Source organism: Bactrocera oleae, chromosome 4 (genome assembly GCF_042242935.1).
Source record: "Bactrocera oleae isolate idBacOlea1 chromosome 4, idBacOlea1, whole genome shotgun sequence".
Taxonomy (NCBI): Eukaryota; Metazoa; Arthropoda; class Insecta; order Diptera; family Tephritidae; genus Bactrocera; species Bactrocera oleae.
The window spans coordinates 42,107,601-42,134,769 of NC_091538.1; the positions used below are offsets into that span (position 1 = coordinate 42,107,601).

At 35.8% G+C, this 27,169-nt stretch overlaps 1 protein-coding gene across 1 annotated transcript in view; it reads left to right on the forward strand.

Annotated features, from left to right (window-relative positions):
* The window catches only part of luna, a 355,849-nt gene that overhangs the window by 33,834 nt on the left and 294,846 nt on the right, over positions 1-27,169 (forward strand). The gene's annotated exons all lie outside the window — the stretch shown is intronic.

Below are 27,169 nucleotides of genomic sequence, written 5' to 3' on the forward strand. Positions count from 1 at the left end.
AGTCGTACTCGAAAATGAAAAATAAGAAAATAGAGTAAGCTGAGGGTTTGAGAAAGACTAATCAGAGCTAGTTTGCTTGGCAATAAAATTAATATAAATTATTACGTATAACAGTTGTTTTCAATTCGGCCGAATTTCAGAGAGTATCAAATCGAACAAATTATAACCGTTTTTTAAAGTCTTTGGAAGCTTTTCAAGCAGCTTCATTCTCTACGACTTCTAAACAAAAGTTATATATTGAATCAAGTCTTAAGATATTAAAATTAAAAAAAAAAAGCTTTTGTATTGAATAAAAACATTTTAGATAAAATAATAATCTAGCCAGCTATTTTTCACTTGAATCATCCACAATAGAAAAGTTCTCCAAAATTTGTAAAAACAACATGAAAACTTAACTTCGGTACAATACCCTTCACAACTACAAAAGTTCCCATACAAGTATTTTATTTTCAAGTAAATCAATTCAGGTCGATGTCTCAAAAACTGAGTGACTAGTTTGCGTACATACGGACATGGCTAAATCGACTTAGCTCGTCATGCTAATCATTTACATATACATATATATTGTAAGTTATCTGATGTGTACTTTAAGGAAGTATCCACATATGTTTTTTTCTATACCGAATTCAACTCGCAAACTTTGCTGTTGCTTTCTCATGTAAATCTCTTGACAAGCGAGAAGAGCAAAAATATAGCTAATATGTATTTTTAGAAATAAAAGGTAGAAATGTGGTTACCAATGTCTGTATAAGATCAAGTATTTCAAAGAAGGTTAACTTGCGCCTCAGAAAGCTTCCAGATTAACAATAAAAAGAAAAAGAGACAAAATAATATGAATATGTTCTTACTCCTTAAGGTGAATTAACGATTTGAATAGCTCGTTTCACAAAGTTTTATTGAAAATAGAACAAAATTTCTTACTTTTTAAGTTCATTCCCTGATTTTGGAGAGAGATTCTGAGTCGTTTCAAAAGCCGAAGAAATTTAAGAAGAAATCATTTCTATAAGTTTCTGGAATACTTTATTTATTGGATTGTGGAAATTAGTAAAGTTAAAGACAATAAAATTAGATCCCCTAAAAATTATTAAAAATTTACTTCGACCAAATCTTTTTATATAAATTTCAATATTAAAGCTTTAATGGCGCAAATCTCGACGCTATGAAGAAGCTTGCGCAAAGCGTTACTGAAATACATATCACTGTTCACTGCCCGCACACCCATTTCGGCTCATCTGCCCATATGACATCGTTCACTTGGTTTTCTAATCAGCTGATTGTCAAGCCTTTGTGAATGTCATATAAATTATACACATGCTGACACAAATCTGATGTGAGTTTCCGATTTCTTTCAAGCAGTCTTTTGCGAGAAGACAATTTTTGATTTATGCTTTGCTATGCTATTCATATGTATGTATGTATGTATGTATGTATTTTTGAATTAGTGTGACGTACAAGCTAGCTGACACACAGCCTTAGCGCCATAAAAGAGGCAAAAATATGCAGTCAGCATGTCAGGTCTGCTATCAGCCTAGCTGGTAGATTGTGGGCCCGCCACACTGCCGCTGCCCGCCTGTCTGCCAGTTAGTTGCCTGTCTACAAATGTGGAAATACTTTGCTTTGTTTACCTCGCTACCACTCTGCCACAGCACACACCGCATGTGTACGGACAAGCACTTGGCTACCAAAGAAGCTCCGTGGTCTGAATGTGTGTTTGACTCGCTCGTTCGTTCGTTGCGTACTCGCTTGGCGCGTCTCGAATTCCTGCCGCTGTCTGGGTGATGCCTGATAAGCGATAACAATAATTTCTGTGCCTTCTGTGCCTATTGTGCGAACGCAGAAGGTATTACAGACGTACATGTTGTTGCGCTTTGCTAATTTTACTTAAAGTTGTAGTTGCTGTTGTGCTGATATTCTCGCTTGCTGTCGCCCTCGCCCTTTGTTGTGCTGTCGAATTTCGCAGCCTATTAATTTAGTTACCAGCATTGGCCTTTGATTCTAACGGTTGTGTGTGGGCGTCACCGGATAGGGCTGAAAATGTGTGCCCCGCTATGTTTTTGGCGCTGAAATTGCTGCTTGAGAGGCACCACAATCTCGGCGTTTTATTTTCGGCTGCTGTTATAGGTGCAAATAACTTCTCCTTTTTCTGCTACTGCTGCTAATTCCTTCACTATTATCCGCTCGTAAACATTCCAAGAAAATTAGAAACCAAGAAAATCCTTCGTAAATATATTTCAAGTGTGTGCACCCTCTCTAATGCCTGATAAACACGCTTCGGTATGTTTTGATCACTCTCAACAGTTCCTGGCAGTGCGCATTACATCGAAACTCCCCTCCGAAACGTCAGGCAATATACATGAAACTCGCCGCAGGAGAGGTGTTGAAAGTCAATCGTCAATTATTGTTGCATGCTTCGATTTCCGACTTGACTTTTGACGGCTTGCTGGTGTGGACCTTTGTTCGTGCAACACAATAGACGAGGCGTGGACGAGCGTATAATGGGAAACACGCACACACACACAAAATTCTGTAGCAGTAACCACGAACAAGGACAATATCGAGTATTCTTGAAATCTTGTGTGCCCGGCCGGCAGCTTTATGAAGCCCTGCACCACAATGAATCGTATTAAACTGCGCTGAACTGCTTCGGTAATTTAAGGTTTTGTTTAACGCTTTTGCTCGTACTCATCTGCTCATTGTACTCAAATGTTTTGGAACTCTCTCACTTTAGTGCATTAAAGCATTAACCGTTGCTGCAAACTTTGTTTTTTATGACCTTCGTGTTGATTTTTCTTTTTATGCTCTCGCAACATGTTGCTACAGAGTATAATAGCTTTGTTCACCTAACGGTTGTTTGTATCACCTAAAACTAATTGAGTTAGATATAGGATTATATATATATAAATGATCAGGATGAAGAGACGAATTGAAATCCGGGTGACTGTCTGTCCGTCCGTCCGTCTGTACAAGCTGTAACTTGAGAAAAAATTGAGATATCTTTATAAAACTTGGTACACATATTTCTTGGTACCGTAAGACGGTTGGTATTGCAGATTGGCGTAATCAGACAACTGCCACGCCCAAAAAACGCCATTAATCAAAAACAAATAAATTGTCATAACTAAGCTCCACATAGGATACAAGGCTGGTATTTGGCACACAGGATCGCACTAGGAAGGGGCATCTGCGGTTAATTTTTTTTTTTAAATCGGGCGTGGTTCCGCCTCTAACAGGTTTAATGTGCATATCTCCTAAGCTGCTAAATCTATAATAACAAAATTCTCTAAGAACAAATGTTTTTAGCACCTCTATCGAAGATGTGAAATCGGGTGACAACCCCGCCCACTCCCCATATAACGGTACTGTTAAAAACTACTAAAAGCGCGATAAATCAAGCACTAAACACGTCAGAGACATTCAATTTTAACACAGGGATCGTATGAGCTGACTTTATAGGAGCCGAGTTCGAAATTAGATAATGGGCATGGTACCGCCCACATTTAGGTGATAACTTATATCTTAGGCTTAGCCGATTTCAACCAAATTCGGTACATAATATTCTTCTCATATTTCTATGTTATAGTGTGAAAATGGGCGAACTCGGATTACAACTACGCCTCTCTCCCATATAACTCCATTTTTAATTTCATCGGATTTTTTCACTTTCCAGTACACAAATCAAGCAAAAATTATTTAATCGGGGTAAAACCTTGCGTGAATAATACGTTTAAAGTATGCCACCTTGCGACCAAAAACTGTCAAATTGAACCAAAACTATTCACGCCCCTAGGTATTGAATATATGGACCCCAGTGCCTATAGTTGACTTTTTACCGAAAATATCGGTCAATCCGCAAAGAAATCTCAAACGAGTATACCATTTGACTTTGCGAGAGTAAAAAATGTTCGGTTACATCCGAACTTAGCCCTTCCTTACTTGTTTGTATCTGTAGTTTGCATTCTACCCTCCTATTTGGGAATACCCAGCATATTAAAGGGATTTGCTTTATAGATCTCTTGCATTATTATGTGTGCATATTTGTACGAAAAGAGCATACAAAACAATTGTACAAAAAAGGGAAGCGATTTGTTGTTGTTGGTTGTAGTTAGCGAAAAAACACAAATTACCGCAACAGCAATTGGCAATAAGCCATTGAATCCTTTAAGCTGCAGCTCTCGTAATTTGAGGCAGAGGCCACATGAGACAACACAATCAGCAGAAATAACAGCATGCATATGTAAACATACACATACAAGTATTATATGAAGTGGCTACAAACCCACAAACATAGACACGCAGTCATTTATCTCAAGCACACACTCGACCGGCTTGATTGTGACTTACGTGCGCCATTGGGTCGGGCGCTTGACGGCATAAACGCCGCATTAAAAATTGATATTGTGATGGCGAACGCAGCTGCATTGCCTCTTAAGACATGCTGCGCAAGGCGTATTAACACAAATTAAGGAAAAAATAGGCACACATACAAAAACGCGCCAAATCAATCGCGCTGCCGATTTCTCAATGTGCTTTACAAATATACATGCACATAAAAGTAGTTTTTTACTCATAATACCCCGCCTTTATTTGGGATATTTCGAAAATAATTTCTCACGCCCAATTGAATACAGTTTGTTCCCTCCCTTGCTCCTCGCTGGCCGTAAATTTATTCTGCAACAACTGTGGGCAACACGCTGCCGCGTCTGAGTGCTGAGCTCAATGACAAGTAGTCAGCGGCAGCCGCGCACAAAGCCGTGACATTGTTGCCACTGGAGCTGTCTTGCAGCTGACGCGGACTAGACATTAAAGTATACTCGTAAAGCTCGGCTTTCGGTAGTCGCTGGTGCTATATTTCTTAATTATTCTTCAAATATTTGTTTAAGCGCAACAATGCTGGAAACTCATAATAAAATTATGCAAGCATCGTCATTAATACATATGCACATACATATGTATGTCGACAAGTATATGAGTTTGATATGTAAATATATGTGTATAATGTGTGGGTATACTTATATTTGGATATTTTTGAAGTGGCTTGGGAACTACTGGCCCGAAATGCGATTTGGATGTTTCACACCCTTTAAATAAACGAATAGACGCTTTTTTATTAAAAAATTGACAATGTCATCTATACTAAGTAATATGTTAACAGTTGTTGGAATATTTAAATAGAGATTGTGAATTTATGAGCCTGGAGCGGTTTTTTGGGCAAAAAGGCAGTAATTAAATATTATTGTGGGGAAATAACTACTCTCTAATATATTAAGTTTGGCAGGAACTTTGTTAAACCCAGAAAGAAACGTCAGAGACCCTATAAAATATATATATAACATAAATGATCAGCATGATGAGCTGAGACGATTATTTTCGTCTATACGCGAACTAGTCCTTTAGTTTTGAGATATCGATCTGGAAATTTTCACATGTCAAATCCTAGGAAGCTGCTCATTTGTCGTGATCGCCGATATCGGACCACTATAGCATATATCTTACAACGATGGGCATCAAGTTTTTATATGGGAAACCCTTTTTTTTTGACATGATATCTTCACTAAATCTTGCATGCATTATCCAAAGCATTACTACAACCTCTGATTCAAATTTTTAAATCGGACGACTGTAGCTTATAGGTGCTAGAAAAGTTCTTATAAGAAGAACTTTTTTATTTGACAAAACAACTTATATAAATTTCGCGTGGGTTACTGTGCAAGGCAATGTTACAATATCCGGACAAAACCAGATCAGACCACTCTAGCATATAGCCGTCATACAAACCGACCTATCAAAATCAAGTTCTTGTACAACAACTTTGTGAAGGATATTCGATGTTCGGTGCAACCGAAGCTAACGTTTATTCTTGTTTAATTTTCTATTTTCCAAACCAATCTCTTTTGGAATTATTTCTGCGTGCTTCCTTTTATCACTTTACGAATATTTCTTTCTTTTTATACTCTCGCAACCTGTTGCTACAGAGTATAATAGTTTTGTTCACCTAACGGTTGTTTGTATCACCTAAAACTAATCGAGTTAGATATAGGGTTATGTATATATAAATGATCAGGATGAAGAGACGAGTTGAAATCCGGGTGACTGTCTGTCCGTCCGTCCGTCCGTCCGTCTGTCCGTCCGTGCAAGCTCTAACTTGAGTAAAAATTTAGATATCTTTATGAAACTTGGTAGACATGTTTCTTAGTGCCGTGAGACGGTTGGTATTGTAGATGGGCGTAATCGGACCACTGCCACGCCCACAAAACGCCATTAATACTTGCCATAACTAAGCTCCGCAATAAGATACAAGACTGTTATTTGGTACACAGGATCACATTACGGAGGGGCATCTGCGGTTAAAACTTTTTTTTAAAAAGTGGGCGTGGTCCCGCCTCTAATAGGCTTAATGTGCATATCTCCTAAACCGCTAATGCTATAATAACAAAATTCACTAGAAGCAAATGTTTTTAGCACTTCTATTGACGGTGTGAAAAATCGGGTGGCAACTCCGCCCACTCCCCATATAACGGTACTGTTAAAAACTACTAAAAGCGCGATAAATCAAGCACTAAACCCGCCAGAGACATTAAATTTTATCTCTGAGATGGTATAAGATGACTTTATAGGAACCGCGTTCAAAATTAGACAGTGGGCGTGGCACAGCCCACTTTTAGGTGAAAACCCATATCTTGAGATCTGCTCAACCGATTTCAACCAAATTCGGTGCATAACGTTCTTTTCATGTTTGTATGTCATAGTGCGAAAATGGGCGAAATCGGACTACAACCACGCTTACTTCCCATGTAACACCATTTTCAATTCCATCTGATTCTTTCACTTTCCACTATGCAAATCAGATAACAATGATTATATCGGGGTAAAACTTTGCGTGAATAATGCAATTAAAGTATGCCACCTTGCGGCCAAAAATTGTCTAAATCGAACCAAAACTGTTCAAATACCTAAGTACTAAATATGTGGACCCCAGTGCCTATAGTTGGCCTTCTACCGAAAATATCAGTCAATCCACAAAGAAATCTCAAACGAGTATACCATTTGACTTTGCGAGAGTATAAAATGTTCGGTTACATCCGAACTTAGCCCTTCCGTACTTGTTTTTTTTGCTTTCATACTTGTATACATACATACATATGTATTAAGAACGAGTTGATGCTTTGTTTCTTTGCTTTTTCTTTTGTGCTTTTCTAAATTGCCCTTTTCCACAACATTTGCACGGTGGCTCCCAAATGTCTGCGTTCAACAAATATCGTTTGACAAATGTCGCGGAAATTTCATTGCCTAATTTTCATTCAATATATTTTCTCATTTAATATGAAAAAAATTAGGGAAATTCCTTATTGTCTGTTTTGTAGCTGGGTCTGAACTTATATTCTCATATACATTTATATATATTGTTTGTTTGTGCATATAAATGTATATGTATATATATTCACAAACAAACAATTCTAAATGTTATTAAAGCTAGCTGGAAATTGAACTAACTTGCTTTGTATGATTTCATAAACATACTATTTTATAAAAACAGGCAAAAAGAATTATTTACTTCCATTATCTTTGACATTTCTATTAATTAATATAAATGTCCATTATTGTTAAAAGAATGAAATAGAATGTTAAAGTAAAATTCTTTGAATTCAATTGTTTCGTAAGGCATAGAAATAAAAGGTTATTATCGTTTGATATTTTCAAAACTGCAAATAAAATTTAATTTATTGTTATGCACCTTCTTTATCACCCCATTGTTTGTTAATCAATATTGAATGTTTCAAACTCCGTCATGAAATTTTGTAGACATAATCTATGTAAACCCTGTAAGAGAAGGCGATAGGAGCGTACGATTCAGACTCGCTGAACCCTTTTATTAAATATTGTTTGTTTGTTCTATGTTCAATAATTACAGAAACTATATAGTTTTAAGAATTACAAATATTTCCTCGATTATGGCTTTACTCCTCTATATATGAACACTATTATATTCCATCAGATATACAAGTAGTAAATACAAATATTAAAACAATTGGCTTCATCAGTGTGCGTTTCCTACAGGGGACGTCATACTTTATCATTCATATAACTCGTATATATTTTTTTCTTTTACTTTACCACTTACATTTAACCAATTGCTCGCACACTGCTTTTTGATTAGTGGATTTTTCATCGCTGAATTCTCACATATATGTGCGTTTGTATGTGTATATCTATATGCTGAGCATTTTATTTTGTGAGCATACATCAATTCAATTGCAGCCGCAACGCAGCTGGGTGCCATCAATCTTTTGTCAATGCCACAGTTTCATTTTTAATTTCTCATCGACGTTTAATTCTGCGCTCAGCCTATCCCGTATAAATTGTAAAACTTGCATCGTTCGATAACCGTACATAGACTTCCGGCAATGCAATTACCAAACGTTGCGTTGTAATTGCGTGGCATATTCTAAATTTAAGGTTTTGCGCTAACTGACAGACTTACACATAATAAACGAAGACAATTTTAAAGTGCAAATTTTGAAATTTATTTTGCACTCAGCCAGATACATACATATATGTATACGAATACGTAAGTTTTTGAAGAGATCTTTAATTGTAACCTCAATATGTCAGCTGCGTCAAAGTCACATTGACAAATCACTTTCACAAACATACACACATGCACACCAAATTCATCAAATTACTAACTTGGTAAAAAGAAATAAAGAAAACTTTTAGCACTTTAAAAAGCATTGGAAGATTTAATTTAATAATTTTGTCCAGTCTACATTTGCTAACCATCGCCTTCTGATGACATTCGCAGTCGCCATTAGGACCTGCCTCTATCGCCTATTTGCTGCCTCAAGCATTTATAAATATGTAATTAATTGCTCCCTCTTTTTGCGTTTTTTTATGGAGAGATTTACCGCAATTTTTAATTTTCTTTGCAAATCTTCTCATTTTCTCCACGTGTATTTGCTATTTATTGCTAGAGAAGTATGAAAAGATGATTATCCGTGTTGTTGGAATTTTTTAATTTCCTTTACTTTGTGGTTTTATCTTTTTGTGACACTTTGACATGTTTTGGATATTGGATTTGGTGTTTTATTTTTGCTGATTTATTGTATGATATTATTTTTTATTAGTTTGTTGCTATATTCTCTTCAAGTTTAAGGTCATTGCAAAAATAAACAAAATATAAAAATATAACAAGAAAGCTTTTCGAATGTCTATCAATTTTGTCCTCTATTAGAGAGACAATATCTTGGGCGCTTTTTATATGGTCTTTCCGTCGGTCAGTATATACTCAAGCTAATCTCTCAGTTTTTGAGATACCACTCTGAAATTGTTCAAGCGTCGTATCTTTTCCAAGAAGCTGCTCATTTGTGGGAAGCGCCGATATCGGCAGACTATAGCATATAGGTGCCATACAAATTGAACGATCAAAATCAAGTTCTTGTATGAAACACTTTTTCATTTGACGAGACACCTTCACGAAATTTGGCACGAATTATTGCCTAGGGCAATGGTATAATTTCTGTAATTGTTCAGATCGAGTCACTATAGCATATATCTGCAAATAGAACAATCAAGATATAGTTCTTTTATGAAAAAATTTTTAATTTGACGAGATCTATTCAGCGTGAATTATTATCTGAGGCAACGCTAAAACATCGAAAAAAATTTTCCAGATCGAACTACTATGGCATATAGCTGTCATACAAAATGAACGGTCAAAATAAAGGGTAGGGAAGGGTATTATAGCTTTGGTGCAACCGAACTTAGGGTTTTTTCTTACTATTTTTTATTTTAAGTCAAATTTAATTTTTCCACAAATTTCTCATTTAATTTATTTACAACTTTTTGCTCCGCTCCGCACTCTGTATCACTGATGTTTAGTTGAAAATGATTAATATAGCCTATAGTTTTTGCAACAACGCGTACGCATGGTGTCTGCTTTGCGAAAGAAAAAAAATTTTTTTTTGCGTAATAAAAACAAATGAGAGAAGTTAAATTTAGCAATTTCGTCTGATCAACGAATCTGCGTGGGAGTTGGAGTGTATTCGCCACGATGCTGTCGTGTGATTTCTTATAAGAGACAGAAAATGTTTTGATTTATTTTGATAAAATTTAAGTATTAAACGTACGTATTAAAAAAGAAACGAATAATGGAATCAGCAAAAAGGCAAAAAAGTAGAAGTATCTGGTTTCGTACCAATAAAGAACTTTTCATCAAATTTGCGTGCAAAAAAGTATGCAACACTAACTAAAATTTGGTGATTTGCCTACACTTTGTTTCTTGTGTTTCTTTGGCTGATTCTTACTCCTTATAATTCAGGACATATATCTTTTCTTAAAAGTTAACTTACGCTGCCTGAGGTACCAATATTGGAAGTCAAGTGTGTGAAAGCCATGACTTTCGTCCGAAGTCATTAACATAAAGCTTTTACTCTTTGCTATACTTCATGCTGTTTATGTACCACATGTTGTACAGTTACAGTTACGAGTACCGTTTTTTGCTGATCAGCTTGCGCCCTTTTTGTTCCTTCGCCAGTTTTCTTTTAACAATTTTTGCTTCCTCTGGCTGATTACTGCGTTACTAATGATGGAAAGTTCCATTTTTTGTCCCGTTAACAAAAAAAGAAAGCAATCTGCCAACACGCACACACATCCGAGAGCAAATATGCATACATCATCGTATAAATGCGCGAATGTCGGCACACTTTTATTAGTTTTTCGCACACGATTATTAATGACCGAATGTGAGAGTGCAAATGGGCATGCGAACGGCGACGTACGCATGCAGCACGTCCTAGGCAGCTGCGTAATGAAGGAAGCGTATAAAGAAACGCAGGAAAAAGTAGCGGAAAAACAGGCGAAAGAACTTGCATTTGATAGAAAATTATCGAACAAAGTAGACGAAGACGCCACTCTACTGTATGGTTAGCACACATACACACTCTTCTTTGTGGGCAATAGCGAATGGGCTTCTTGGCACCTGCAGAACTTGCGACTTATCGTGTAGTAAAGCAGCTTACGACGAAAGCGCGCCTACACGCTTTAGCTTTCACATGGGCTTAACACTTAGGCATAAGCAGCATTTCCATCTTGTTTTCCTTTTGTTTGTGGAAATTTCATTAATCAAAGCGCTAACTTGGTTCAAATCACTGTCATCATCAAGTGCGAATTTTAATGCAACATTCTCCGACGAAGCTTTTGCTACAAATTAGCTAAACGATTTTTTGTAAATTTTACTTAAATTACTTTTTCTACTTGGCTTTAATTGAAATGTTTTAGTATTTATGAGTGAGTGGAAATTATATCTGAAGGGAAGAGAGTATTCGTTGCTCACGCCATTTTAATAGAGGCAGACTTTTGCTACGAAGCTACTAATTATGCGGCAACAAAGCCATTAGTGTCTAAAGAAAAAGGTAAAGTGAAAACGCGGGAATTGAAAAAGGTTGCCTTTAATGTGTGCGCCTGTGTTTAAGTGTGTGTTTTCACGTGTTTATTGTCTTTTTGTCGCTTTAAGTATTTGCCTTTGTCATTAGCCAATACTAATTAAATTATTTGCTCAATTAGTCACAGCAAATGAAATCATGCATAACTCAAATTTGAATTGAATTGAAATTATAATGTAAGCGCATTTGAGTTTTGGTTGTAGATTTTTTTCTTTAACCTATCGTTAGATATAGTTGTATTTAGCAAAGATAAAGGTTTGTGCCTAATTAAATACGGAGGGTGTTGATCTGAAAGAAGTTTTAGGATTAATTTCTTTGATGATAATGAGTTTACAATGCTGTCTTTGAAGCTCGTTGTATTTGTAATTATTCAATAGGAACAATAAACAAATTTGGAAGGGCTAAGTTCGGGTCCAACTGAACATTTTATTCTCTTTCAACATGCAAGGGTTAAAGCCAGCGAAATACTTATAGGTCAACATTCATTATTTGACGAAATCGTGAGTGGATAACAACTACATTTGGCATCTCATTAATTTTTATTGAAGCTCATACATTCACTTAGCTTTATTAATATATTTTAATTGCGTCAACAGAAAATTATACCAAAATCATCCATTGTGCATAAAATGAGTTGATGTGGAAAACGTCAACCAGAGAGGAAAGTGAAAGAATCAGATGGCATTAAAATGATGTTATATTGGATGTAGGCGTGGTTGAGGTCCAATTTCGCCCTTTTTCGACTAGAACATAGGAATGTCAAGATAAAATTATGAACCAAATTTCTTTGATATCGGTCAAGTAGGTCCTGAGATATGGATTTTCACCTAAATGTGGTCGGTTCCACATCCATCGTCTTATTTTTAATCTGGCTTCTATAACACCCTCTACTACCATCCCGAATGTAAAATTCAATGTCTCTGGCGTATTTATTTATTAATTAATTAATTTAATTTAGTAGTTTTTAACCGAACTGTTATAAGCATAGTGTGCGGAGTTATCATCCGATTTCATCCATTTTTACAACGTCAATTCGGGATATTAAGGAATGTTCTCTGATCGAAATTTGCTCTTATATCTTATTCTTAGAGGTCGGAGCCACGCTCTTTTATCAAAATTTTAGGTCCACGGGTGCCCCTTGCCACTGCGAGCTCCTTTTTCAAAATACTGTTTTATATCTTAATTTACTACTTAGGTACTAGGTAGATTGTCGTTTAATGGCGTTTTGTGAGCGTGAAAGTGGTCCAATTGCGCCGATCTACGAACTCGTCCTCCATTTTTTAAAATGGGACTTGTCTACCATTCAGAAATAAAGAAATTTCCAAACAAGAACTTAATTGTGATCGTTCAATTTGCATGGCAGCTATATGCTATAGTGGGCCGATATCAGCGGCTGCGACAAAAAAGTCTTAGGCAGTAAAAAACGTGTGCAAAATTTTAGATCGATATCTCAAAAGCTAAGCTCTGTTGTGTATCTACAGACAGACAGACGTATCGCATAGCTTGTCACGCTCATTATTCGTATATAAATTAAATAAACAGGGTTTCTGACGTTTCCTTGTGGTTATTACAAATTTCGGGGCAAACTTACTGTACCCCTTTCAGGGTATAAAAATTGAATCGGTCTTCACAAGCCTGCCAATTTCTTTGACAACTGATATGAATATTTCCAAATAATAATTTCCTACAATTGGTTTTTGATTAACAATATGTTAAGAATAATCTTTGCTTAAAATCGTAGTATATCGCTCATATACTACAGAAAATATAAATAAATTCCACTACAATGATGTAGACAATTGCAAGACAAACGACAGTTTACCTCCGCACACACTCACTCAAATGCAACTGTCGCATTTAAAGCACTCAATCATTTACATTCTAACACACAAATATACTCCAGGTTTATCAACTCTTTCATCAACTACACTAGTCTACGAAATTCGACTATGTATCATACACGTGAGCCACACACACAAATATGCGCAGAGAAAGGTAAACTCGCATACACAAGGTGCGTTCCAAAGTAAACAGTACAAAAGTGAGAAAGTAAACTCTAGTGGCGCCATCTATATGACGACTAGTGCGTTAGAATCTGCTATCCTTTATCGACAGCCAGTAAAAATTTTATGACATTTCATCTATTCGGTGAAGTTATCGCGTTTTAAGTGTCAGTATGTTTTTGTCATCGGTGCGAAAATGAGCATCGAACAAAGAGCCAACATTAAATTTTGTTTTAAAATTGGTAAAACTTTTACCAAACCTCATCAAATGATGAAAAAAGTTTATGGCGATGATTGTCCATTCCGTAGCCGTATTCACGAGTGGTTTCAACGTTTTCAAAGTGGTCGTGAGGACATAAATGAGAAATGAGCCGAAACCCAAAAAATCGCGCCTGGAGAAGTCAAAAGTGAAAACAATGCTGATTTGCTTTTATGATTTCAGGGGTATTGTCCACAAAGAATTTGTTCCACCCGGCCAAAACGTTAATGCGGTATTCTACCTTGGAGTTTTGAAGCGTTTGGTGCGCCGTATTCGTCGCACTCGGCTCGAAAATCGCGAAGATGGAAGTTGGCGTTTGTTGCACGATAATGCGCCGTCTCATCGATCGACGCTTGTGGCCGATTATTTGACCAAAAATCACATTTAACAATCAACCATTCCCCGTATTCACCTGATATGGCACGGTGCGACTTCTTCCTTTTCCTATTTTGAATAAAATTAATTGATTTTGCCGATAAAACCATTTGTTCTGTCTTTTTTTTAAATTCCTGTTTACTTTGGAACGCACCTTGTATAGCAGCGTAAACACAAAATTTTCTATGAAAAAATTTACACAATTCAAGCAAATGTTGCACGTTTATCCTTTAGAGTGAGCGACATTTTGCTTACATCAATGTCTCCTCTATGCTTATAACCTTTTCTTCTTCTTTTTGTATTTCTCGCTTTAACGAGTGACCTTTTTCCTACAACAGAGTGGCTTATTGTGGTGCCTATTTGTTGCATACCGCATTCAATTGCTGACAGTTATTATTCATCAATATTGGCCGCAGTGGCTTAAGAAATAAGGGCGCCGAAGTGTGGTGTAGAAAGTGTGTAAGCAAAACAAGGATAATACCATAAAAAGGGTTTTCCTGTTTTAAAGCGAAATATTTTCGTTCACTTTATGCGCATTTGCTTTCGCTCTCCAACCTTCAAGCTCTTACCCCAGCTAGTTTGTGCAAATACTAATAAAAGCATAACAAAATGGTTTACCCTAAATTATTTAAATTCTTGTTGTATTTGCATTGACCCCTTTTTTGTGCCACAATTTTGGTAGTCAACGAAAAATTGTTAGTTTTTGGTTTTCGCTTATTATGTTGTTGTTGTTGCCACTTCTTTGCCCTTTGTTTTTCATTTATTCAAGCTCAGTCGCTTTCTTATTTGCATTGACTTTGGCAAATGACGGCGCGGGGCCAAATCATTGGTATTCGCTTGTAATTTAAGACGTCATTTATCATTGTTTGTGGAATTTTATGCGTCCATGCGAGCGTGCGAGTGCGCGAGTGGGTGGGCACACCTTGAATGCAAATTCAGTTGGAAAATTTTGTAGCACTTTTAGTGCGCCAGTTGAGTATTCAATTTAGCATTTAATTTGATAAAAAATATAGCCAATTTTAAAAGGGTTCGTCGATGGAATATTTATGAAAGATCTAAAGAAAAAGTGGTATATCTGAGCGAGGAATAATCTTATTGGCAGAATTCAAATATTATAGGCATTTTGAAACTAGGATCAAATATTAAATTTTTGCTTAATTAATGCGTAATTTCCTTCACAGAAATTTTAAATAATAATAAAAAACAAGTAAGGAAGGGCTAAGTTCGGATGTAACCGAACATTTTATACTCTCGCAAAGTCAAATGGTATACTCGTTTGAGATTTCTTTGTGGATTGACTGATATTTTCGGTAGAAGGTCAACTATAGGCACTGGGGTCCACATATTTAGTACTTAGGGACTTGAACAGTTTTGGTTCGATTTAGAAAATTTTTGGTCACAAGGTGGCATACTTTAAACGTATTATTCACGCAAAGTTTTACGCCGATATAATCATTGTTGCTTGATTTGCATAGTGGAAAGTGAAAGAATCAAGTGGTATTTAAAATGGTGTCATATGGAAAATATGCGTGGTTGTAATCCGATTTCGCCCATTTTCGCACTATGACATAGAAACATGAAAAGAACGTTACGCACCAAATTTGGTTGAAATCGGTTAAGCAGATCTCAAGATATGGGTTTTCACCTAAAAGTGGGCTGTGCCACGCCCACTGTCTAATTTTGAACGCGGTTCCTATAAAGTCATCTTATACCATCTCAGAGATAAAATTTAGTGTCTCTGGCGTGTTTAGTGCTTGATTTATCGCGCTTTTAGTAGTTTTTAACAGTACCGTTATATGGGGAGTGGGCGGAGTTGCCACCCGATTTCAACTATTTTCACACCGTCAATAGAAGCGCTAAAAACATTTGCTTCCAGTGAATTTTGTTATTATAGCATTAGCGGTTTAGGAGATATGCACATTAAACCTATTAGAGGCGGGACCACGCCCACTTTAAAAAAAAAATTTTAACTGCAGATGCCCCTCCCTCCGTGATTGCGGAGCTTAGTTATGGCAAGTTATTTGTTTTTGATAAATGGCGTTTTGTGGGCGTGGCAGTGGTCCGATTACGCCCATCTGCAATACCAACCGTCTCACGGTACCATGAAACATGTCTACCAAGTTTCATAAAGATATCTCAATTTTTACTCAAGTTAGAGCTTGCACGGACGGACGGACAGACGGACGGACGGACAGACAGTCACCCGGATTTCAACTCGTCTCTTCATCCTGATCATTTATATATATATAACCCTATATCTAACTCGATTAATTTTAGGTGATACAAACAACCGTTAGGTGAACAAAACTATTATACTCTGTAGCAACAGGTTGCGAGAGTATAAATAAAGTAGAAACTTTTTGCTTAAAGAACGCTATGTCAAATAATTGTCTCGAGATAAAATATTTTATCTAAAAAAATTTCAAAAGTTTTTTAAAATTTTATTTGCGGTATTTTTAATACTTATACCCTTTACAGGGTATATTAATTTTGCCACGATGTTTGTAACTCCCAAAACGAAACGTCGGCAACCCTGCAAAAGTATGGAAAACTTTTTTATACAACAAATTATCTTCACGAAATTTGGCATATATTATTATCCAAGGCTAAAATCTTCGAAGATATTGTTCAGATAAGACTACTATAGTTCATTTCATTCAAATTAACCGATCAAAATAACAATAAACTTGACTTTTTGACTGACTTTTTGTACTTTTTATGCTATAAAAAGTACATCTTTAAAAGTACGGCTGCAATGAAGCATGATTTTGCCCAAAATTCTTTCATGACGTTACTAACCAATGTAGCTTTTTGTCAGACCTACTTCCAAACGTAGCTGGAAGAAAATTTCGCAATCTCTATTTCTATTATTCTTCAAACAGAGGTTGGCCCAAACTGCCAGATTTCAAATATCCGCAATATCTTTAACCTTTTCGACTTGGTGGTTTTCTTAAAGCAATTTATAATGCGATATTCCTTGATAATAAGTTTTTATACTCTCGCAACCTGTTGCTACAGACTATAATATTCTATTCTCTATTGACGGTGTGAAAATGGATGAAATCGGGTGAAAACCCCGCCCACTCCCCATATAACGGTACTGTTAAAAATTACTAAAAACGCGATAAATCAAGCACTAACATGCCAGAGACATTAAATTTAATCTCTGGGATTACATGAGATGACTTAATAGGAACCGCGTTCAAAACCGCCCACCATTAGGGGAAAACCCATATCTTGGGAACTGTTCAACCGATTTCAACAAAATATGGTACATAACATTCTTCTCATATTTCTATGTTAAAGTGCGAAAATGGAAATCGGATTAGAACTATGCCAATTTCCCATATAACACCATTTTAAATTTCATCTGATTCTTTCACTTTCCCTATGCAAATCAACTAACAATGATTGTATCGGGGTAAAACTTTGCGTGAATAATGCATTTAAAGTATGCCACCTTGTGACCATAAATTGTCTGAATTGAACCAAAACTATTCAACCCCCTAGGTACTGAATATGTGGACCCTGGTGCCTATAGTTGACTTTTTACCGAAAATATCGGTCAATGTGAAGGATATATATTTCATATAATAAAATATATAAATGAAACCTTCGATAATAGTATGTTTTGTGTCAAAAATGGGTTGAATCGGATCAATATTTCTTCAATATAAAATTTTGCCAACACCTGAAGTAATTTCCCGGGATTTGATCCTTGCAAGTTGCGAGAGTATAATATGTTCGGTTACACCCGAACGTACAACTTCCTTACTTATTTTAAATAAAGTTTATCCCAAAATTGCTACTACTCTGAAAATTCGACATGATATCTGCTGACCTTTCACTTAAACATCCCAACGTATTTTTTTTCATTTCCGTTCATTATCAGGTGCCATTAATTGATCTTTTGATCGCATCTCCTACTAAACGATGCCGTCCTTTTTCAACTCTTTCCTTCAATTTTCTTGGTTACCAAGTTAATTACCCATCAAATCACATGCTACCGATTTTCCAATAAAGACAGACAACTTTTGCAAAATCCGTCGCATCTAACCAGCGTTTAGGATCAAATTACGTCTGCACTAGAGAAGTTACAAAAATGAAGCTAAGAACACACAGCAGCCAAGGTGCCCGAAAAAGCACGTCAAAGGTATACATTACAGCGAGGGTTTGTTCGTTTGTCTAGCTGTATGTATGTATCTGTATATACGCTGGAGTTAAATAAATCCTTGTTTGCCTTCCTTACAACATGTCACAATAAATTGACCCCAAAACGCCAATCGCCGCCAAACTCACAGGCAAGTGAGGCTATAAAAAAATCTTTGAATTTCAACTTACTTTTTCCCAGCGTACATACATAAATAGAATAGCAACTTAAAAATTTTCTTTTCATGCCACGCTCTCATTTCTTTGCCTTTCATTTTCCATAAAGTGCGCTCTTGTTTTTCTCAATTTCTTTGCCACTACTTAAAGACGGTCAACTAGCTGACAACCCTTTAGCTTGACTTATGTAGCAAGGTAGCTGCTAGGTGATATTGCGTGAGGGAGGTGAGAGGCGTCTGAAAAGAAAGGTGCTGTGATTGAGTTCAAGGCATTTATGGTAAATACGAAATAAATTACTTTTCTGGCTAATGTGAAAAAATTGAAAGTTTTATTAAAAAAATGTCAAATCAAATAAGATATTGTATGACACAAAAAGAGAAATGGAAATTAAATGTAGAAAAGACTGAAAACAGACTGTGAAAATGGGTGGTAACTGTTAATAGAAATGCTGTATGCTGTTACAAAAGTGGCATGTTGCAAGGCAAAAAAAGTGAAGGCATGTTTTTGAAGGATTTGGCGTGTCCCTTGGAAATTGAATACAAGCAGATGAGGTTTTGAAAGAGAAAATTTGATTTTTTAATGAAATGAAGGAAAAGTATAGAAATATGCAAAACGCACGTTTACTGCCTAGTATTTTCAGAAAGAAACTCTAAACTAATAAAACAAATATTTCTCCAATGTTGATACTAAAAAAATTGACTCATAAATGGACTGATGTGCTAACCATCTAACGGTATCTCGTTAATTCATAGTGTGTTTCAATACATATATCCATGTTCTTCTTAATATGGTAACCATATCCCCACAATACCAGCTCGTATCTCAAGTGATTGCCATCTTTATTTTATCAAAGTCAAATTGTCACAGCAACTTCATTAAAATATTTGCTTTGTGCTCGTCCTTTAATTTGCAACTTTGTACATGTGTTTTTTCACCTTATCATATCACATCTTTCTGCCCACTTTTACAACTACATATATTCATATTATATATCAAATATATATATATATGTCTATACATACATGCATTTTTTTATATAAAATAGACATATCGGTACGTGACGCTTTGTGAAACAAAAGTTCAAGTCTTGGATTGAGTTTGCTGTTTTTTCGCTTTGTTAATTTTGCCTATTTGCACACTTCAAGGGATTCGGATAACTCAAAAGCGACAACTAAACAGATAAATTAATTTATGCTCAACTTACACACAAAAACATATACGAATATACTGAACACCCCAATTTGTGCGCTTCTGGCAACGCTAGACAAACCAAAAATGTGGAAATAACCAAATATCACGTCTGATGGCTTTACGGCCAACATTGTGCTGTTCTCACACATCCAACGGCTATACACATACACATCTCACTAATATTATTACACATTTCTATGTGCCCAAAAACGCTAATGTAAGCGTGCATACATATTTACTTTGTTAAACATATAAGCTGCTTGGAACGATTCATGTGCCAATTTTATTTGCCATTCGGAGCGCATGTGAGCGTGTATAAGTAATCCCGTTATGTGTGGCAATAGGATCAAGCTAAAACAAACTAAGTACATTATTGCAATGACTTTGTACGAGGTTTGCTCTGCAGGACCGTTATGACATTTCTTTAGAAATGAAATCTTAAATAAATGGAAAAAGAAATGAGAAAAATGTGCCCAAAAACGTGTCCTTGAATTCAATTTTACCTACGATAGGGCTACCACAGCCGGGTCCGAATTTTTATCTTGTCACAGATTTTTAACTCGGTAGCGTTCCTCCAAATTATTTAATTACAACAACCACAATAATAATGTTTCTCGGTAATTATTAGAGACTCAAATCAGTCCATCTATTTTGAAGGGAAATATCAGCTCCCACTGGCTTCTAACCATATATATAAAGGATGTTTTTTTAGTTTTCAAGAATACATAAAATGCTAATAATTTAAAGTTATGGCCAAAAATTTAGCTTTATTATAAAGATAAGAGTTTACCGTACAAATGACCGCCGCGGCTGACTCGAATAAATTCTAGCCGAGGGACTTAATTTTCGGCCACTTTTTGCAGTAATTGGGGCCGTATGTCAGCAATAACGCGTTGGATATTCTCTTTCAAGATGCATATCATCTCAGGATTATCTGTGTGAACAAGCCACTTCACATAACCCCTCAAAAAATAGTTTAGCGGTGTTAAATCGCACGATCTTAGAGGCCACGCCACTGGCCCACGACGCGAGATAGTCCCAAATACCGGATTAAGAAAATTGAATTCGAATGTTAATTCAATTATTATTATTAATGCATATATTTACATTTTAATGCCCTATATATATTATAAACATATATACCATACATATATATATGATGTATCTCACATTCTACTGTGAATATCATACATGTTCTCCAAAACCTCTCTGCTCTGTTAGTCGGAATGACAGCGTAATTTAATTTCAAAGACATTCTCCAGACACCTGCACTTTGGTGTGCGCACTTGCACATGTCGGCACGACTCTCCATTTCTCTTAAGATGATTTGGCCGAAATTAGTATTGATCCTTTGACAAACTCAATGTCAAATTCGCTGCCGTTTTTGCACCTGCTGTCTGCGTTGCCCTGCCCATGCACGTTCTTTTCTAACCAACTCGTCCGGCGCGTGTGTGCCGAACTTGAGATTCATCTGCTTTTCGACAGCTAAACTTTTGAGCTGCAAATACATACTTTTTTAGTTTCTGCATTTTGTTTTACCATAGCTGTCATGCCACTGAGTCATGTCTGTGTCGGCAAGTTTTGCACATTCACTTTTGGTGTTTTTATTTCGCTCATTCAGAGTGTTTCTACATCGAATATTGTTTTCTTTTTATTTGCTGTTGTTGTTTTTTTTGTTGTCCCTGCTGTCTGAGCTTTGAAAGCAAATTTCTGCTTATCAGCAACAGCGTCCTACGTGCAACTGCAATTTTCGCTTAAAACTCTTAGCGCCAGCTATCATATCCTTGTCCATAGTTATGAGTGGAGCACCTTTTTTCTTGTTGTATGCAAACCGTTGAAAATGTAGGTGTGTTTGCGTGCGCGGCAGCAGTCAAAAGGTTTTATAAGGATAAAATGAACATGTTGCACGCATCCTTAGGAAATTAAAATAGCTGGCAGCTACGAGATATGCGCCGAGTGAAGGATGTGCCACTAATATACATGAATGAAGGTGTGAACTGTAAGCTGTGAGGAAGTGTGTCTCACATTGGCAGGATTAACACGTACGCTAACAAGCATGTGGCATCTGTGATGTACCTACTTCTAATTTTTTCCCTCCTTTGTTGTAGTCAGCTTGTCTACTTTTGTCTGCTTTAATGTCATTCTCTTTTTAATACTTCTTTCGTCTTTGATTGCGCCTTCCCTACATTACTAATGGCACAGCGGATATTTGCCAAATACTCTTACTTAAGCCGTCCTGTATATATACATATAGACAAATATGTGTGTGTGCAAAAAATGTAGTTGAATGTGTGTGTCCGTGTCATGAGTTGAGCTGAGCTGATTGCGGCTTTAGCGCAGCGCTACAGTTTCGCCACAAGTCACGCATACATTAGCATATACATACATCCATACATACCTACATACACACATACATACATACACACATACACACATACATACATGAGCCGACAGACGCATATTAAGTTGCTCATTTCTTTCCTTTCATGAAATTAACTTCATTTCGTACTCAAATACATTTTCGCTCCAATTTTCTTTCATTTTTTTTTTTTGCCTTTCAAATCATTGACACGAAACACCAGGGCAAATAATGTACATACATATATGAGCGTATGTGTTTGTGTGGTTGCGCACAGGACATGCCCAGCACTTTTTTGCTGCCTCAGAATTCGGTATTAAACGTACACGTGTTGCAAGCAACACGCAGTCGAAAAATTGTATCAAGAGCAGCTGCTTTAAATTCAGCACGACACACAGCCATAGTCTTATTCACATACACACACATATACATGCTTGCCTCAGCGTGGCAGCAAACCCATGCGCTACAGGATATTTGGATATGGCCTTTGGTTGGCTTTTATGCTTGCTTGGCTATGTTTGCTCTGCTCGCAAGCCGATGTGGATGAATATACAGACGCACCCTGTACCTATTCACACATGCATGCAGGCCGTAGCAGGGTATATATAAAAATAGCATGAATGTATAAATTTGTCAAATTAACATGCAATTATGCGGATGAATATTTCGTCGGAATAAATTTTATATACAAATGCCCGAAAAATCCTTTCGGGTATGTCAAGTTAAAATTTTATATGCCAAGCGTATTATTGTATGCATGTGCGTATATTTGCACAAAATTTCCTTTATATAATATATTTTTGCACTAACTTAACATATGACTCATTCTGCAGAGCATGTCGGTCGGTCATAAAAAATTACTCCTAATTGTAGATAGATATCTACGCAGTTGCATGAAATGTATTTGTAAGTGGGGGGTTCAGTTCGCCTACCACCACGGTCTTTATAACACATATGCACATACACATACTTAAACGTTTGTATTGAGAAAAGAGTTTTGCGCATAATTTTCATATATTTGAACGTTTAAATGTTGCTGTAACAACAGTTTTAGCATGTGGTTACCCCCAGCGTCGTGACCCGGTGGACTTTTGTGCATGAAATCTATTGCAAGGCATTTTATATAAATGACCTCGACACTTAGTATTATGTCCCAATCCTGACCATCCCGAAGTGTTTTCAATTTGTCCGGTGGGTTCTATGGGCGCCAATAAATCTCTTAGTGGTATCTTTATACGAGGGGTGTTAAAAAAATACAGGTAAAACGAGGTAACATTGACTGCCTAGCCAGATCTCCACATTCGAATTCCTGGAGAAATAGGACACTCAAACTGAATTTTCGTGCTGAAATCATTGCTTCACATCCTCAGATTATCTATCAAGTTATGAGAAGTCCAAAAAAGTTGATAACTGTTTACACTATATATATATATCAGCGTGACATGCAGAGTTGAAAGCGAACTTTTAAGATATCGCTCTGAAATTTTGCAAACGTTCTTTCACAAAAAGAAACTGCTCATTTGTCGCAATCGCCGATATCGGACCACTATAGCATATAGCTGCGATACAAACTGAACGATCAAAATTAAGTTCTTGTAGGAAATACTGTTTTGTTATATCTTTACGAAATTTGGCATGGATTATTGTTAAATTCAACGCTAAAATGTCTGAAGAAATTTTCCACATTTTAATGGCATGGTGTCGACTTTTATTTCGGTTAGAAGTTATTAGTACTTTCTTTAAGGCGCAATAGATATATCGCAGTGTCAACCTCAATTTTGTATTCTATTTTATTTAAACTATTCGATTTCAAAAATCAATACCAAACTAAAACAGAACTTACAAACCATCGAACTGCCTTTTGGATTTGTTATCTATCAAATATTATTTTGTTATTACAAGACATACATATCTATATAACAGTAAATACGTTTTCTTAAAATAATATAAAAGCAATTCTTTGTGTTCTTGCCATGAAAATTTCTCCGAGCACATTTCTAAAACCCGTTCCGATATTCTTACATATACAAACAAAAACAAAACCGCACATATAGATGTTTGTATATTAAATATTTTATGTTCGCGAATTCGACGCTGAGTAAATATTGTGCGGTGCATATCGTATTACAAAGGCACAGCATTGTTAAATAATATTTTTAGGACAGCACATAACTGTTGTTGTTGTTGTTATCTGCATGCTGACGCATATCCGCCAGAACGAAAGATGTGTTTAAGTATGGCTGCGTTTATGTATGTATAGTATATACCAGAACCTTTCAAGTTCATATAGGGATAGGCGACAAAAAGACAATATTTCGTATGGCAGCCGAAAATTGGTAATTTGACAACAGTTAACGAACCGCGCTATACAAACAAACAGGTAAAATTGTATGTATTCACTTACACACACACGCATAGCAATTCCGCATGACGAACAACTTCATTTACCCGGTTTCATCAGCTACTGTACTCGTCTCTCTTCTCGTCACATTTTTAGTAGACTTTTTTAAGTATTTAACGTTAGTCAGTTTAAAAGGTACATTGCCAGCAAAGAACAAGCTGCTAACAACAAATTAACTAACGAACAATTACCAGAAACAATTAAAGTCAGCAACAAAACAAAACCTTTAACGCAAACAACACAGGAAGGGCCACAACAAAATCTGTGATGGAAAAAAATTGAGGAACTGCAAGCTAAGAAGCCTTTAGAAAGAGTGCTTTACCGTTACTGCTGGTTACAAAAAAGCTCATAAAACAAAGTAACAAAGCTCGAAAAATTTTAAGCGCTCAAAATTAACAGCCGAAGCGCAAAGCCAGAACTAAATGTGTATGCAAAACAGAAAGAAGGAAATAAAAAGAAAGGGAGGTACAATCAACTGAGCTGCGAAAGCAACTCTTCAGAAGGAATAGCTAATAAAGGTTTTCGTGTAATTTAATACACAAATTATGAGCGTCCGCCTGGTCGGCAGCTGTTGCCTTTTAACCAGAAGGCGTCTCTACACTTTTTAGCTTAATATAATATTTTGGTTTAATATTTGGGAATAGGATTTAAAAATGAGAGTATTTTAAAACAATATTACCATTAGTTAGCGGTTTATTTATATTAAAAAAAAACAGTAAATTTTTACTTAGCAGGTAACGCCCGATTTCTTTACTTTTTGGATATATCTAACAGTGACTTGCATGTTGACCGTAAATGTAAAACTTCAGTACCGTAATAAAATACCATACCGTAGCAAGAACTGATTTCGGTAAGTTTGTGTGACAGCTACATATATGCAATAGTTGTCCGATCTAAACAATTCCTTCAGAGATCGTCTCCTTGCGACAGTAGACCTTTCTATATTTCCTAAAGTAAATCACGTCAAAATCACGTTTAATACAATACGTGTGCAAAATTTCAGATCGATATCTCAAAACCTGTGTAATAAGTACGCGTATATACAGACAGATGGCCTTGCCGACAGGTATGGCCAAATCGACTCAGCTCGCCCTACTGATCATTTATTAATATACTTCATAAGGTTGCCGACGTTTCAACTTTGTGGGAAACTTAATATACCTTGTTTAGAGTACAATAACGTCATTTGACCAGGGTTGCAAATAATGCATTAAAAAATAATTGAGTAAGCAGACGATTTAATATTTTATATCTATCTCAAAAATAGGATTAAAAAATAAAAAAATTCAATCCCACATACCGGATTAAAAATAAAAACAAAAAAATTGTTTTAGAATTAACATTTTTTTACGTTTGTGTACTTCATTGAAATTAAAAACTAAAATTTAAATTTTTTAATTTTTAATCACAACTAAAAATAGTCGACTAAAAATTTTGGATTTCATTTATTTGGTAGTCATTGCACGTGCAATTACGTAATTACGTATTTAGTCAACATATTCGGAGGTTACAAAAATTACTTAATCTTTCTTATTATTACTTCTTAATTTTTTTACACTGTGTTTCTATATTTTCTAAAGCAAAGTACAAATAAGCTTTTAATAATATATTTTATTCTGTTTTCCTTTCAGGTAAATTTCAAGCAAAGATGAAAAAATATGTTGTAAAGTTAAATATTTTGTAAGTAAATAAACTGGAAAATATTATACTAATCTGCATTTTTCACATTTTCTTAGTCCCCAGTTTGTCATGCACGACTGCAATTCTTGTAGCTCTAAGTGCACGCATAAATAATATATAGGTTAAACAACAAAGTTAAACTCCTTTAGGTGTCTACATTTATACCTAAGCATATACAAACACATGTGGAAAGCTAAAATCAGTTGCATTTAAGCGAGTAATATTACAATTTTACCCGCATCAGCCGACTTGGTTGCCACTTTTTAACAGCAAATAATTATCGTAATGCAAATTAAATCGACACGTACGCATTCAGTTCGGTCAGCCAACATGTTTACATGGCAGCCAGATACTGGAAACATTGTATTCTAAAATGCTAGCGCTTGCATACAAAGCCAAATTTTACATGCATTTTGTTGAACATATGCTAACATACTTTTTGACTGCAATGAGATGGGTCTCAAAGCTGGGGGCTATAGTTTGTCATGTTAAATTAAGCAATTGATATGGCATTGACAGAAAACAAAAGTAAAATCAACTCTAAACTAATTGAAAACAACTATATTACTTTTCGAAAATATTTTGCGGGCTTATGGGACTATTATGATATTTCCGACTTCTGATCGAAAGCGATAATCGCCTGTCTAGTCGCATATTTTAATAACTTTATCTTTATTACAGCTGTTTATTATTCTAAGTGAAATTCTTCAAACATTTCTGGAATATATAGCGAAAATATGTGTCAAAAAACTATGCTATCTGAAAGGTCGAAAATTTAAGGGGTTTAGGTGTATCGAAATTACTATATAAATATGACATTTGCTTACATGATAACTGGTTTGTCAAGTCTGAAATTTGCCAAAGTTAAAAGCCAATTTAAAGAAATTAATAAATAATCAATTATATTGTGAACATAAGGACTATATTTGGTATTTGGTTTACGAATACAATTTCTATTTTTGTTTGGAATATCGACAAAGTTTTGTGTTGTTGCTGGCATTAAAATCTTTCAAACATATTTCTGAACTGTTTTCTTTGTACCAGTTCTTTTTTTTTTGTTGTGAATCGTTGTTACACTTTCATTTCCGCATATCGGCTGAGGTTTAGAGGTATATATAATCTACAGATCTTAACCTC